The sequence below is a fragment of the Mustela putorius genome, unplaced genomic scaffold (assembly GCF_011764305.1).
Source record: "Mustela putorius furo isolate JIRA1106 unplaced genomic scaffold, ASM1176430v1.1 tig00003974_pilon_pilon_pilon, whole genome shotgun sequence".
Lineage (NCBI taxonomy): Eukaryota > Metazoa > Chordata > Mammalia > Carnivora > Mustelidae > Mustela > Mustela putorius.
The window spans coordinates 14,484,330-14,494,982 of record NW_025422117.1 but is presented as its reverse complement, the minus strand read 5'-3'; positions in this window follow the sequence as shown (position 1 = coordinate 14,494,982).

The window sequence follows — 10,653 nt, the reverse complement described above, 5'->3', positions numbered from 1 at the left end:
GTTGTTCTCAAAACAACCTAAGACAACCTTGAAGTCCCCAAATGTATCAGTACTGAGGACACTTATACCAAGAAGCTCCAAGCATAGATGTCAGGATGGTTTGAGAGTAAATGAACAAAGGGCTCATTCTGCAGAGTATTGTTGAACCTGTGACCTGCAGACCCAGGAAGGATCATAAACTAATTTTATTGGAAGGTATTGCCTAAAACAATTGTTTTCAATAGGAACGGTAGTGCCTCCCCAGGAGAGGTTTGGAAACAAGGGAGGGTTTTTGTTGTCACAAGGATTAGAGCCCAACCAGCATTTTAGTTAGCAGAAGGCAGAGATGTTACGTGTCTTGGAATGCACAAGACAGCTCTGCACAAAGAACTGTTCACATAGAATTTTGTAGAACATCATATTCATGAATGTATTTTTATAATTATCTAATTTTGGTATACATATAAATAGTATTATTTGCCCAGTTTTAATATATGCTGCATTTGCAGGACGGTATCCAAAGTAAATCAAGGAACAATTACAGTTTATTATGATATTTTTATTAATAAAGTTCACAGTTTTGAACAATCTTACCATTCATGACATTTGAGTCAATAGTAAGACAGTCTGCATTGACGGCTGTGGGATTCATGGTGATGGTATATACAGATACAAACATCTTTTTAGAAAAAATTACTTTTCCTTTCACTCTTCCTTCATCATAAAGTTAGGTCATTATTTTAATACTTACAGTCAAGAGATATTACAAAATGTTTGTTACATAAAAGGGGAGCATTGGGTATGACAGCATTGAAAACACTGATCTAGGGCAAAGATCATCTGTATGGTAAAAAAAAAAAAAATTAAGGGGGGAGGGTGGTTCAACTGACTTAAATGGGACAAACTGCCCTTTCTTGGAACAAGCGAAATTGTGTTCCATTTCTGGGGACAAAAATTTGAAGGGAGAAAGTAGTAGGAGAGGTATGACTGAACCCAGAGCACCTAGTGAATATGTAGCCATCCCAGAACAATGGAAGGGTAAGCTAAGGACAAGAGTCTCTGGGCCTATTTCCCACTTGGAATCCTGGGAAGATGTCACTTTGCACTATACCCCTACCCAGAACGTGGTAATTACAGCAGAATAAAAAGGCAGTGGAGCACACATAGGCAGCAGACCAGAAAAGGTGGCCCTGAGATTACAGTGGCTCCATGTGGTGGGTGTGGAAGGAATCCTGTCATTCACAGGTGCTTTCAGTGAGGGAGTCAGCTCGCAGCCGAGAATAGCAAGGTTAGTCACGCAAGTTGCCCTCCTGTGGGTAAGCCAACCCTAAAGGAGGTTCTGTGATGTGGAGTGGGTGGTCAAAGCCAGGACTGAATGGAGACCATGGCTGAGATCAGCAGACCACAGCATCTGCAGAATTGGAAAAGGAGCCCTGACTATGCCGAGCTGATAGATCAAAGCAGCAGAGCCATCAGGACCAAGCAACCAGGTGAACAGGGAACATCCAAAACACCCAAACCCAAGACCCTTTCCCTTCCCAAAAACTCCTATTCTCCCTGCGCCTGACATTAACCAGCTAAGGAAAAAATAAAAAGGAGACAATTTTTCGGACACATCTCTGTTTTCCAAGGACTGCATTTTTATCTTCCTCTGTAGTATGTGCCTCTCCTTTCTATGTGCATCAGAAGTTGTTCATCCTGAACTTGAACGGTGGGAACCAGAACTGAATGTGAGTCCAGCCCACAGCATTACATTTATCATGAATCTAAGACGACTAAAATAAAAACAAGAATAAGAATGCCATCTACTGGCACGGAACGCAGCAAGGGCCCTAGCAAATCTGCATTTAGTTTAAATGGGGAACATAGAGAAGGAAAACAATTTTTTATTTTTTTTTATTTTTTTTTATTTATATGTTATTTTATTTATTATTGTTTATTATTTTTTTTAAATTTTGTTATGAAATGGTGATTGCCAGAGAATGGAGAGTCACACATAAATAGGATTAAGGGGATCGATCACAAATAAATAAATTCTTTCTTAACTAGTTAATCTCTTATCGTCATCTCTCAATTTTGTATTTGCTACAAGAGGCTCGATTTGGGCACAGAAGAGGTATATACAATGACAAAAAAGTTTTGCTTTATTGACTTAGAAAACTGTTTAAAAACAACCTAGTCTTGTTCTTTCTTCAACATTTTAAAATATGTATTTATAAGTTGGTTTGCCTCTGTAGACAGAATGATAGAGCATGTGACTCTGTCAGCTGTTTCCATTTTCTATATATTGGGAGTTACGTTGGATTTCGTTTGCACAATTTTATAGATGGCAAGCAAGGGACTGATAAATTGTATTTGTCAATATTGATTACCATTTATATGATAATTTGGTGAATTTTCCTGTTAGCAAGTGATAATTCAAATTTTTAAACTCTTTCCATAATGAATCATTTCTTTCTAATCATTTATTTGTTACTTTAAAACCCCATTCAAGGGGCACCTGGGTGGCTCAGTGGGTTAAAGCCTCTGCCTTCGGCTCAGATCATGATCTCAGGGTCCTGGGATCAAGCCCCACGTTGGGCTCTCTGCTCAGCAGGGAGCCTGCTTCCTCCTCTCTCTGCCTGCCTCTCTGCCTGTTTGTGATCTCTGTCTGTCAAATAAATAAATAAAATCTTGTAAAAAAATAAATAAAATAAAACCCCATTCAAAATATAGTATTTCATTAGGTTCTTGGTGACTTGGTAAAATGTCCACAAATTCAAGGTTTATTTCATTGCCTACAAATATCCAATTGTTTCAGAACTGTTTGTGAAAAAGATTATCTTTTCTCCTGTCTTGGCACACGTGTTGAAAACCAACTGACCATACACGTGTGGGTTTATGTCTGGATTCTATATGCTGTTCCATTAATCTGTTTGTTTGTTACACACTAATTCCATATTCTTTCAATTACCTAGCTTTATAGTAAATGTTGATATCAGGTAGTGTAAGTCATCCAAATTTGTTCTTTTTCAGGGTGTTTTGGCTACTTTAGGTCCTTTCCATATAAATTTTAAAATCAAATTTTTAAATTTTTACAAAATTTTAATGTCAATTTTTACAAAAAAGGGCTGCTGAGATTCTCACTGCGATGGGCTGAATTCATAGATCGATTTGAGGAGAACGGACAACAATATTGAATCTACTGCTCCATGAATACATCTTTGCATTTACTTAGGTCTTTTTAAAATTTTGCTAACCAATGATTTGCAGTATAAAATTTAAGTAAAAATTAATCATATACCTAAATGTTATGGTTAAAATTATAAAAATTTTAGAAGAATAGAGAAAAATTCTTAGTGACCCTACATTTAGCAAAGATTTCTTTAATTGGACACAAAAAATCACAAACTATAAGATAAACTGGATGTCATCAAAATTAAAATTTTTCTCTTCTAAAGATACTACTACAAAAATGAAGTGTAAGCCTCAGACTGGGGAAACCATTGCAAAGCCCATCTATGAAAAAGAATGCGTCTAGGGACGCCTGGGTGGCTCAGTTGGTTGAGCAGCTGCCTTTGGCTCAGGTCATGATCCCAGCGTCCTGGGATCGAGTCCCACATCGGGCTCCTTGCTCTGCAGGGAGCCTGCTTCTCCCTCTGACTCTGCCTGCCACTCTGTCTGCTTGTGCTTGTGCTCACTCTACCTCTCTCTCTGACAAAAAAAAAAAAAAAAAAAGAATGCGTCTAGAATGTTTGAAGAACTCTCACAGTTCCCTTAGAAGAGAATTCGCTTTTTTAAATCGATAAAAGATTTGAACAGGTATATGATCAAAGGAGATATATAGATGACAAATAAGGACATCAAAGATGCCCAATATTAGTCATTAGGGAAATGCAAATTAAAACTAAAATGAGATCTCAGTACATTGCCAGTTGACTGGCTTTTTAAAATTAAAATGATTTTCTATGCCAAATGTTGGTGAGGATGTGGAGCTATTAGAACTTTCATATACTGAGGGAAGGAATAATAAATTGTACAATCACTTTGGAAAATAGTTTGGCAGTTTTAAGTTAAAAAGACACCTACCATATAACTCCGTAATTCCATGCCTAGGCATTAAGTTAAGAGAAATAAAAACAGGGGTGCCTGGGTTGCACAATGGTTGAGCATCTGACTCCTGGTTTCTGTTTAGGTTGTGATCTCAGGGTCCTAAGATCAAGCCCTGCATGGGGCTCTGCACTCAGCACCATCTGTCTGTGAGTCCCTCTCCCTTTCCCTCTGGCTCACCTGCTCATGCTCCCTCTCTCTCTCTCTCTCTTTCTCTCTCTCTCTCAAATAAATAAATCAATCTTCTAAAAAAAGAAACAGCAAGAGAGAAAAGCATGTATTTCTACAAAGGCTGGTAAAGGAACATTCACAGCAGCTTCATCTGTATTAGCCAAAACTGGAAAAAAACCAAATGTCCATCAGCATATGAATGGATAAATAAGTTGTGTTATATCCATAGAGTGGATTACTACTCAGCAATAAAAAGAAATTAAATTACTCAGAAATAAAAAAAAGAATACATTACTGCTACATACATGAAATAACACAGATTAACTCAAAATAGTTAAGCTGAATAAAAGAAACCAAACAAATAAAAAGGGCATATGCTCTTATTCCATTTACATAACTCTCTGTAAAATGCAAACTTAACTTTAGTGACCCAAAACAAGTTAGTAGTTTCCCAGGACTGGAAGGAGGTTGGGGAAGGAAGGAAAATAGAGATTATAAAGAGGCACAAAGAAACTTTTTGGAGTATAGAAATGTTCATTGATCTTGACTGTGGCGATGGTTTTACTGGTGTATACATATGTCAGAACTCACCAAAGTTTACATTTTAAATATATGCAGTTTACTTTATTTCAACTATACTTCAATAAAGCTTTAAAAATAATGTCATTCAATTGTGGCAAAAATCTGAGTAAATAAAATATTAATTTTTAAGTTTTTTGTTCTTTGACAGATATACTTTTGGTGTTTCTGGTGCTTTAATCGTCAGTGACATTTTCGGCACAGTATTAATATAATAGACCTTGTATTCTGGTACTTGTGCCCAGAGTAGAGGGACAGAGTAATATGATTGCATCTACAAGCTGGACTCACCTAAACCCCAAAATTTATCACTGGGCTATTCCTATATTTTCTATAAACCAAGTAGGATTCCACGGATTATCTCTGCAACTGAGCTTGACCATTCAATCATTAGACCCATCTATACTGATAGATGTGAAAATATAGCACTCAGCATATCCCATGCTTCTGAATGATCAAGCTGATTGTGCACATTAAAATACAACCAACCACAAAACTGCAGCTTAACCTCAAAAGATGGCCAATTAAGTTAGTGTGAAAATAAAGCCACTTCCCCTTTACCTAGAGTTGGCCGTTTTAACAGAGTCAAAGAAAAGCTTTCAAATCTCCCTCCAGTTTGCTTCCTTTCCAGTGGCAACTGGGCTTACTTCACTTCACTGAAAATGAAATTAGTGACAGGAAGTAGGCCATTTTCCTTTAGTTATGTGGACATGCAAGGTAAAAAGAGAAGTTTCCTCTCTTGGGCCTTAAGAGTTTAGAAATGGCCTAAAACAACATTGCAAACAACACTGTAACTGTTAAATCCCTAATAAGACGTTAGAGCTCATTTGGTCCATTTCCCTGTATCTCAACAAAAATGCTTTAAAGAGTCCCAAAAGATAGTAATCATTTACAAGAGTCTTCAAATACTCAGAAGAAATCCTCTTAATCTCTTTTAGAAACTTCCTTTCAGCCAAGGAGCCCATGGCTGAAGTTTCAACTAACTCTGAGGGACACTCTTTAAGAATCAATGAGCTTGTTTTCCAGAATTGCTGCACCCGTTTGCACTCTAGCCAACAGAGCAAGAGGGTTCCCCTTTGTCTACATCCTTGCCAATACCTGTTGCTTCCTGTGTTGTTAATTTTAACCATTCTGATAAAACGTAGTATATGTACACAATGGAATACTATGCAGCCATCAAAAAACCCGATATCTTGCCATTTGCAATGATGCGGTTGGAACTAGAGGGTATTATGCTAAGCAAAATAAGTCAGTCAGAGAAGACAATTATCATATGATCTCCCTGATATGAGGAATTTGAGAGGGAGTGTGGGGGTCGTGGGGAGAAGGGAGGGAAAGAAAAACAAAACAACATGGAACCGGGGAGGGAGACAAACCATAAGAGACCCTTAATCTCAGGAAACAAACTGAGGGTTGTTGGGGGGTGGGGAGGGATAGGATGGCTGGGTTATGGACATTGGGGAGGGTATGTGCTATGGTGAGTGCTGTGAATTGTGTAAGACTGAGAATTCACAGACCTGTACCCCTGAAGCAAATAATGCATTATATGTTAATAAAATAAAAACAATTTTTAAAAATTTTAGCTTTATCAACAAAAGCCAAATTATGGAAAGAGCACAAATGTCCATCAACTGATCAATGGATGAAGAACATGTGGTGTGTGTATATATATATTTGGTGTGTGTGTGTGTGTGTGTGTGTGTGTAATGGAATATTAATCATAAAGAAGAATGAAATCTTGCCATTTGCAATGGCAAATGGAGCTACAGATTATTATGCTAAATGAAGTCAGTCAGAGGAAGACAATACCACATGATTTCACTCATATGTACAATTTAAGAAACCAAACAGATTAACATGGGGGGAAAGAGAGAGGGGGGGGGCAAAGTAGAAAATGGATTCTTAACCATATAGGTTAAGGCTGCTGGAGGGAGGTGGGCAGGAAGATGGATTAAACAAGGGATGGGTATTAAGGAGGGCGGTTGTGATGAGCACTGAGCATGGTATGTTAAGTGATGAATCCACTAAATTCTATACCTGAAACTAATATTACACAGTATGTTAAACTATCTGGAATTTAAGTAAAAACTTGAGGGAAAAAAAAGAATCAATGAGCTCATTACTTTCGGTCTTTTCTCACAGTTTTCTCTCGGATCAGAGTCCATTGTCAGAGTTTTCCAAGTCCTTCCCATGAACACCGTCCCGGCTCTTCACAGTCTGGCTGCATGAGTGACTCTTCACCAGAAGTCCCAACTAGATGAGGATTCTTTTAAGAGGGTTCCAAAATGCCCACCTCCCTGTTTAGCCAGGGCCTAAGTGTTCAATAAACTTCTATTGAGTCAATGTATAACTAAATACCTCTCAAATATAAACAAACTGGACTGAAAACTTTACATTTAGAATCCAAAACGGTGGGGTACCTGGGTGGCTCAAGTTGGTTAAGCAGCTGCCTTCAGCTCAGGCCATGATCCCAGGGACCTGGGATGGAGCCCCATGCTGGGCTCCCTGATTCGCAGGGAACCTCTGGAACTACCCCTCCTCTCCAAGCCATTACCTCTCCCCTGCCTTATTGTCATGGCTTCCAACTGGGCTCCCTGGTCTGCCTTTGACTCCTTTAGCTTCTTCTCAAGCCATCACTCAGAATGCATCTTTTTCCCCCAACATTTATTATGAACATTTTCAAATAAACAGCCCCAAAAAATGTATACAGTGAACTCATATATCTACAACCTTAGTTCTATAAGGATTATACTTACTTTATTATGTTGTCTCTCCCTCTTGATCCTCTTAAAATATAACTCACAAGAACCTCCAATAGCTTCCTGTCTCCTTCAAAGGAAAAACCAAATCCTGGTCACGACCAGCAAGGACCCAAGTGGTCTGCACCATCCCATCTTCTCTGCCTTTATATCCTACTGCTTCTTGCCTGCTCCCCTCTGACACACATTCCCAGCTCATTCCTCCCCAGCTGGGCTTGTGACCCTGTTTAAGACATACCAGTCTTTGCATTGGCCATTCCATCAGCCTGGAATTCTCTTCCTAGAGATTTCTATGTGACTCATTCCCTCACTGCTTCCCACATCATAATCTGGTAAGGCCTTCGCTGCCTGCTCTATTTAAAGTTGTGAACCACCCTTTCCTTTACCTTCCTTCTTTCCCTAGTTTTTATTTCCTCAGTAGCCTTTACTATCATGGCACTCCACATTTTAGCTTTTCGTTTTCTCTGTCTCTCCCCATTATAATTTATTATTGTATGCAACACACAAAACATTGCATTAGGCATTTTACATATGTTGACCTCAGTTGATTGCACAATGCCTCTCTGAAATAGAGATACTTACCCTCTTGTAATAATAAGCAAACAGACTCAAGGAGCTGAATAACTTGCCCAAGAGCACCAATATACGCTGACATAGCTGAGGTCCCTTCTTTTTCACATGATAGGGACACTTTTGGTGAGACAGGTGGGGCCCCCAGGTAGGCGCCCTAGCCAGAGGCCATAGTCACATCTATTCCTCCTTCTGTATGTAAATGGTTCTTTCTTCAGGATGTACCAACTAAAATTCTAACCTTGTAAGAGGAGAAATCTCACATCAGGAGTCGTCAATACTTCTTTGGGGGTAGATTAGATGACCAAAAAGAGAACCTCTGCCATGAGGAAGTTCAAGGGGCCTGGAGTGTATATAATAGAAAAATCAAGGATTACAGAACGCCAGAGCACTGAGGGGCATATATAGATGTATGACAAACTTCTCATTTTTCCCAGAAACAAACTAGAATTCAAGGAAAACTATGCATACATCCCTGCTTCATTCCTGTATTATAGGATTTATCACAAGACATAATAATACATCTGTTGATACATTGCTATTTCTTTCGCTAGACTGTGAATATCTTAAATCCCAGGAATGCAATTTATTCATCTTTGAACACCCCGTGCCTAGCACAGTTTTTGGCACATAATGGAATCTTAATAGATTTTTGTCAAATTAGTTAATCAAGTGAGTGAATGAATGCATGAATGAATGATGAGAAAAGACCTGGGAGCAAAGTGCAAAGGAAACTCTACAAAGTAGGAATGCAAATTCTTTAAAAACCCTTTTGTCTTTTCTCCTGGCTCCAAACAAAAAAGTACCACCTTAAGTAACACTATTGTAATTACAGTGGGATTTGAAAGTGATTATTACATATCACAATAATATTCTAATTTAGGGTGATCTTTCAACACTGAAACAAGTGCATGAAATCCAGTAATTGGTTAAATATTGGTTTAATCTAAATCTGAACTTTAGTCCATCACAACAATTCTCCTCCCCCACGCAACCCCTTTCCAGTCCTCTCTACTGCGTGACAGTATTTGTATCTGTGTCTGGGTACCATATTTTACCATAAATCCTTAAGATCAGAGACCATGCCTTATTCCTACAGCCAGAAGAGCAATGCTCTGAAGACAGCGGGCATGCACACAATATTATTAAAAATTATAGTCATATTTACTGTCTTTCCACCTTCTCCCAAAAAAATGAGAGTAGGTTTTTACTACAAGTCAATTGTGATTACTAGGTCAACACGTATCAGGGCAGACAGGCTACCAGTCTCATAGCTTCAGAAAGATCACATTAGACATACCACAAGACAATCTAATGGGCCATGTACAAGAAAACGATTATCACTATTAATTATAATAACATTAATTAGTATTGACATTTGCTAGATTTTTTTAGAACTTGTACTAAAGTATTTATATACTTCAGCTCACTTAGTTCCTACAACACAAAATTCATTATGTACAACTATTACCCCTCGTGTTCTGAGTGAGCAAATTAAGCTATGGAGACATTGAGCAAACTTCCTGGGGTCATCCTAGGTGTGAAAGCAGAGAATGAGCAGGTTTGTATGGGCTCAAGGGTTCTACAGATCTATAATTTTAGCATTATTTTGATTGCTTTACTTTATTTGGAGTTGGGCTTTTGAGGAGGGTTGTTTTTTGTTTTTTTGTTTTTTTTTGTATCATTTTCATTTGATTTATTATTTATTTCATCCGGGTGTTCTTTAGACTTACAGAGATTGTCTTCAAGTACAGGATCTGTATCATGTTCAGAAAGCCTATCGACCTTCGTAGGAGTTGAGAGAGTTGATTTCTTGATTACCCTGCACTGTTCTATCACTTACAGTAATTATTACAGAAGTGAAAGTGTAATAAAATGGGAGGTTTTAACCCATATTTTATGAGTCACAAATGGGCTCTTAAAAGCTGCCATTTTATTATTTCCTTTAGAGATACTTAATAGGTAATGTCAGTAGTAAAGTTTAGTGCCCAACCAGCACTTAATATTCCATGCCTCCAGAATTATCAACTCTCCTTAAAGGAAGAATAATCAAAAGAGGTTTGTTGTGTGAATGCATGCGTGTGTGTGTGTGTGTGTGTATCTAGTTTCACATCATCTAGGTTAATAACTCAAATGTAAAGGAGCAGGAATCAAAGGGCTACCATCAACTATATAGATTAGGCAATGAAAAAAAAATAGGAAAAGAGCCAAAATGAGAATATTATCCAGAAAATTAAAATTGTATGTGGCTATACATATAGCACATACCACCTGGAAGAAATAGCCTTAAATTGTAGACACAGCATGAAACAGCCATTGTAGAGTAGGTTAGTTTCACATTAACTCATATAATCTGACCTCTTCTGACATAGTTCAACACCTGAAAATTTTTCATTCCTCCCTAATAAACTAAACATCTCTTCACCTTGGTTCAGCTAGATTTCCAATAACTACCCTAGCTAGAAGCTGCTGATTAACTGGCCTCTTTTCAGCTCTTGCCTAACTG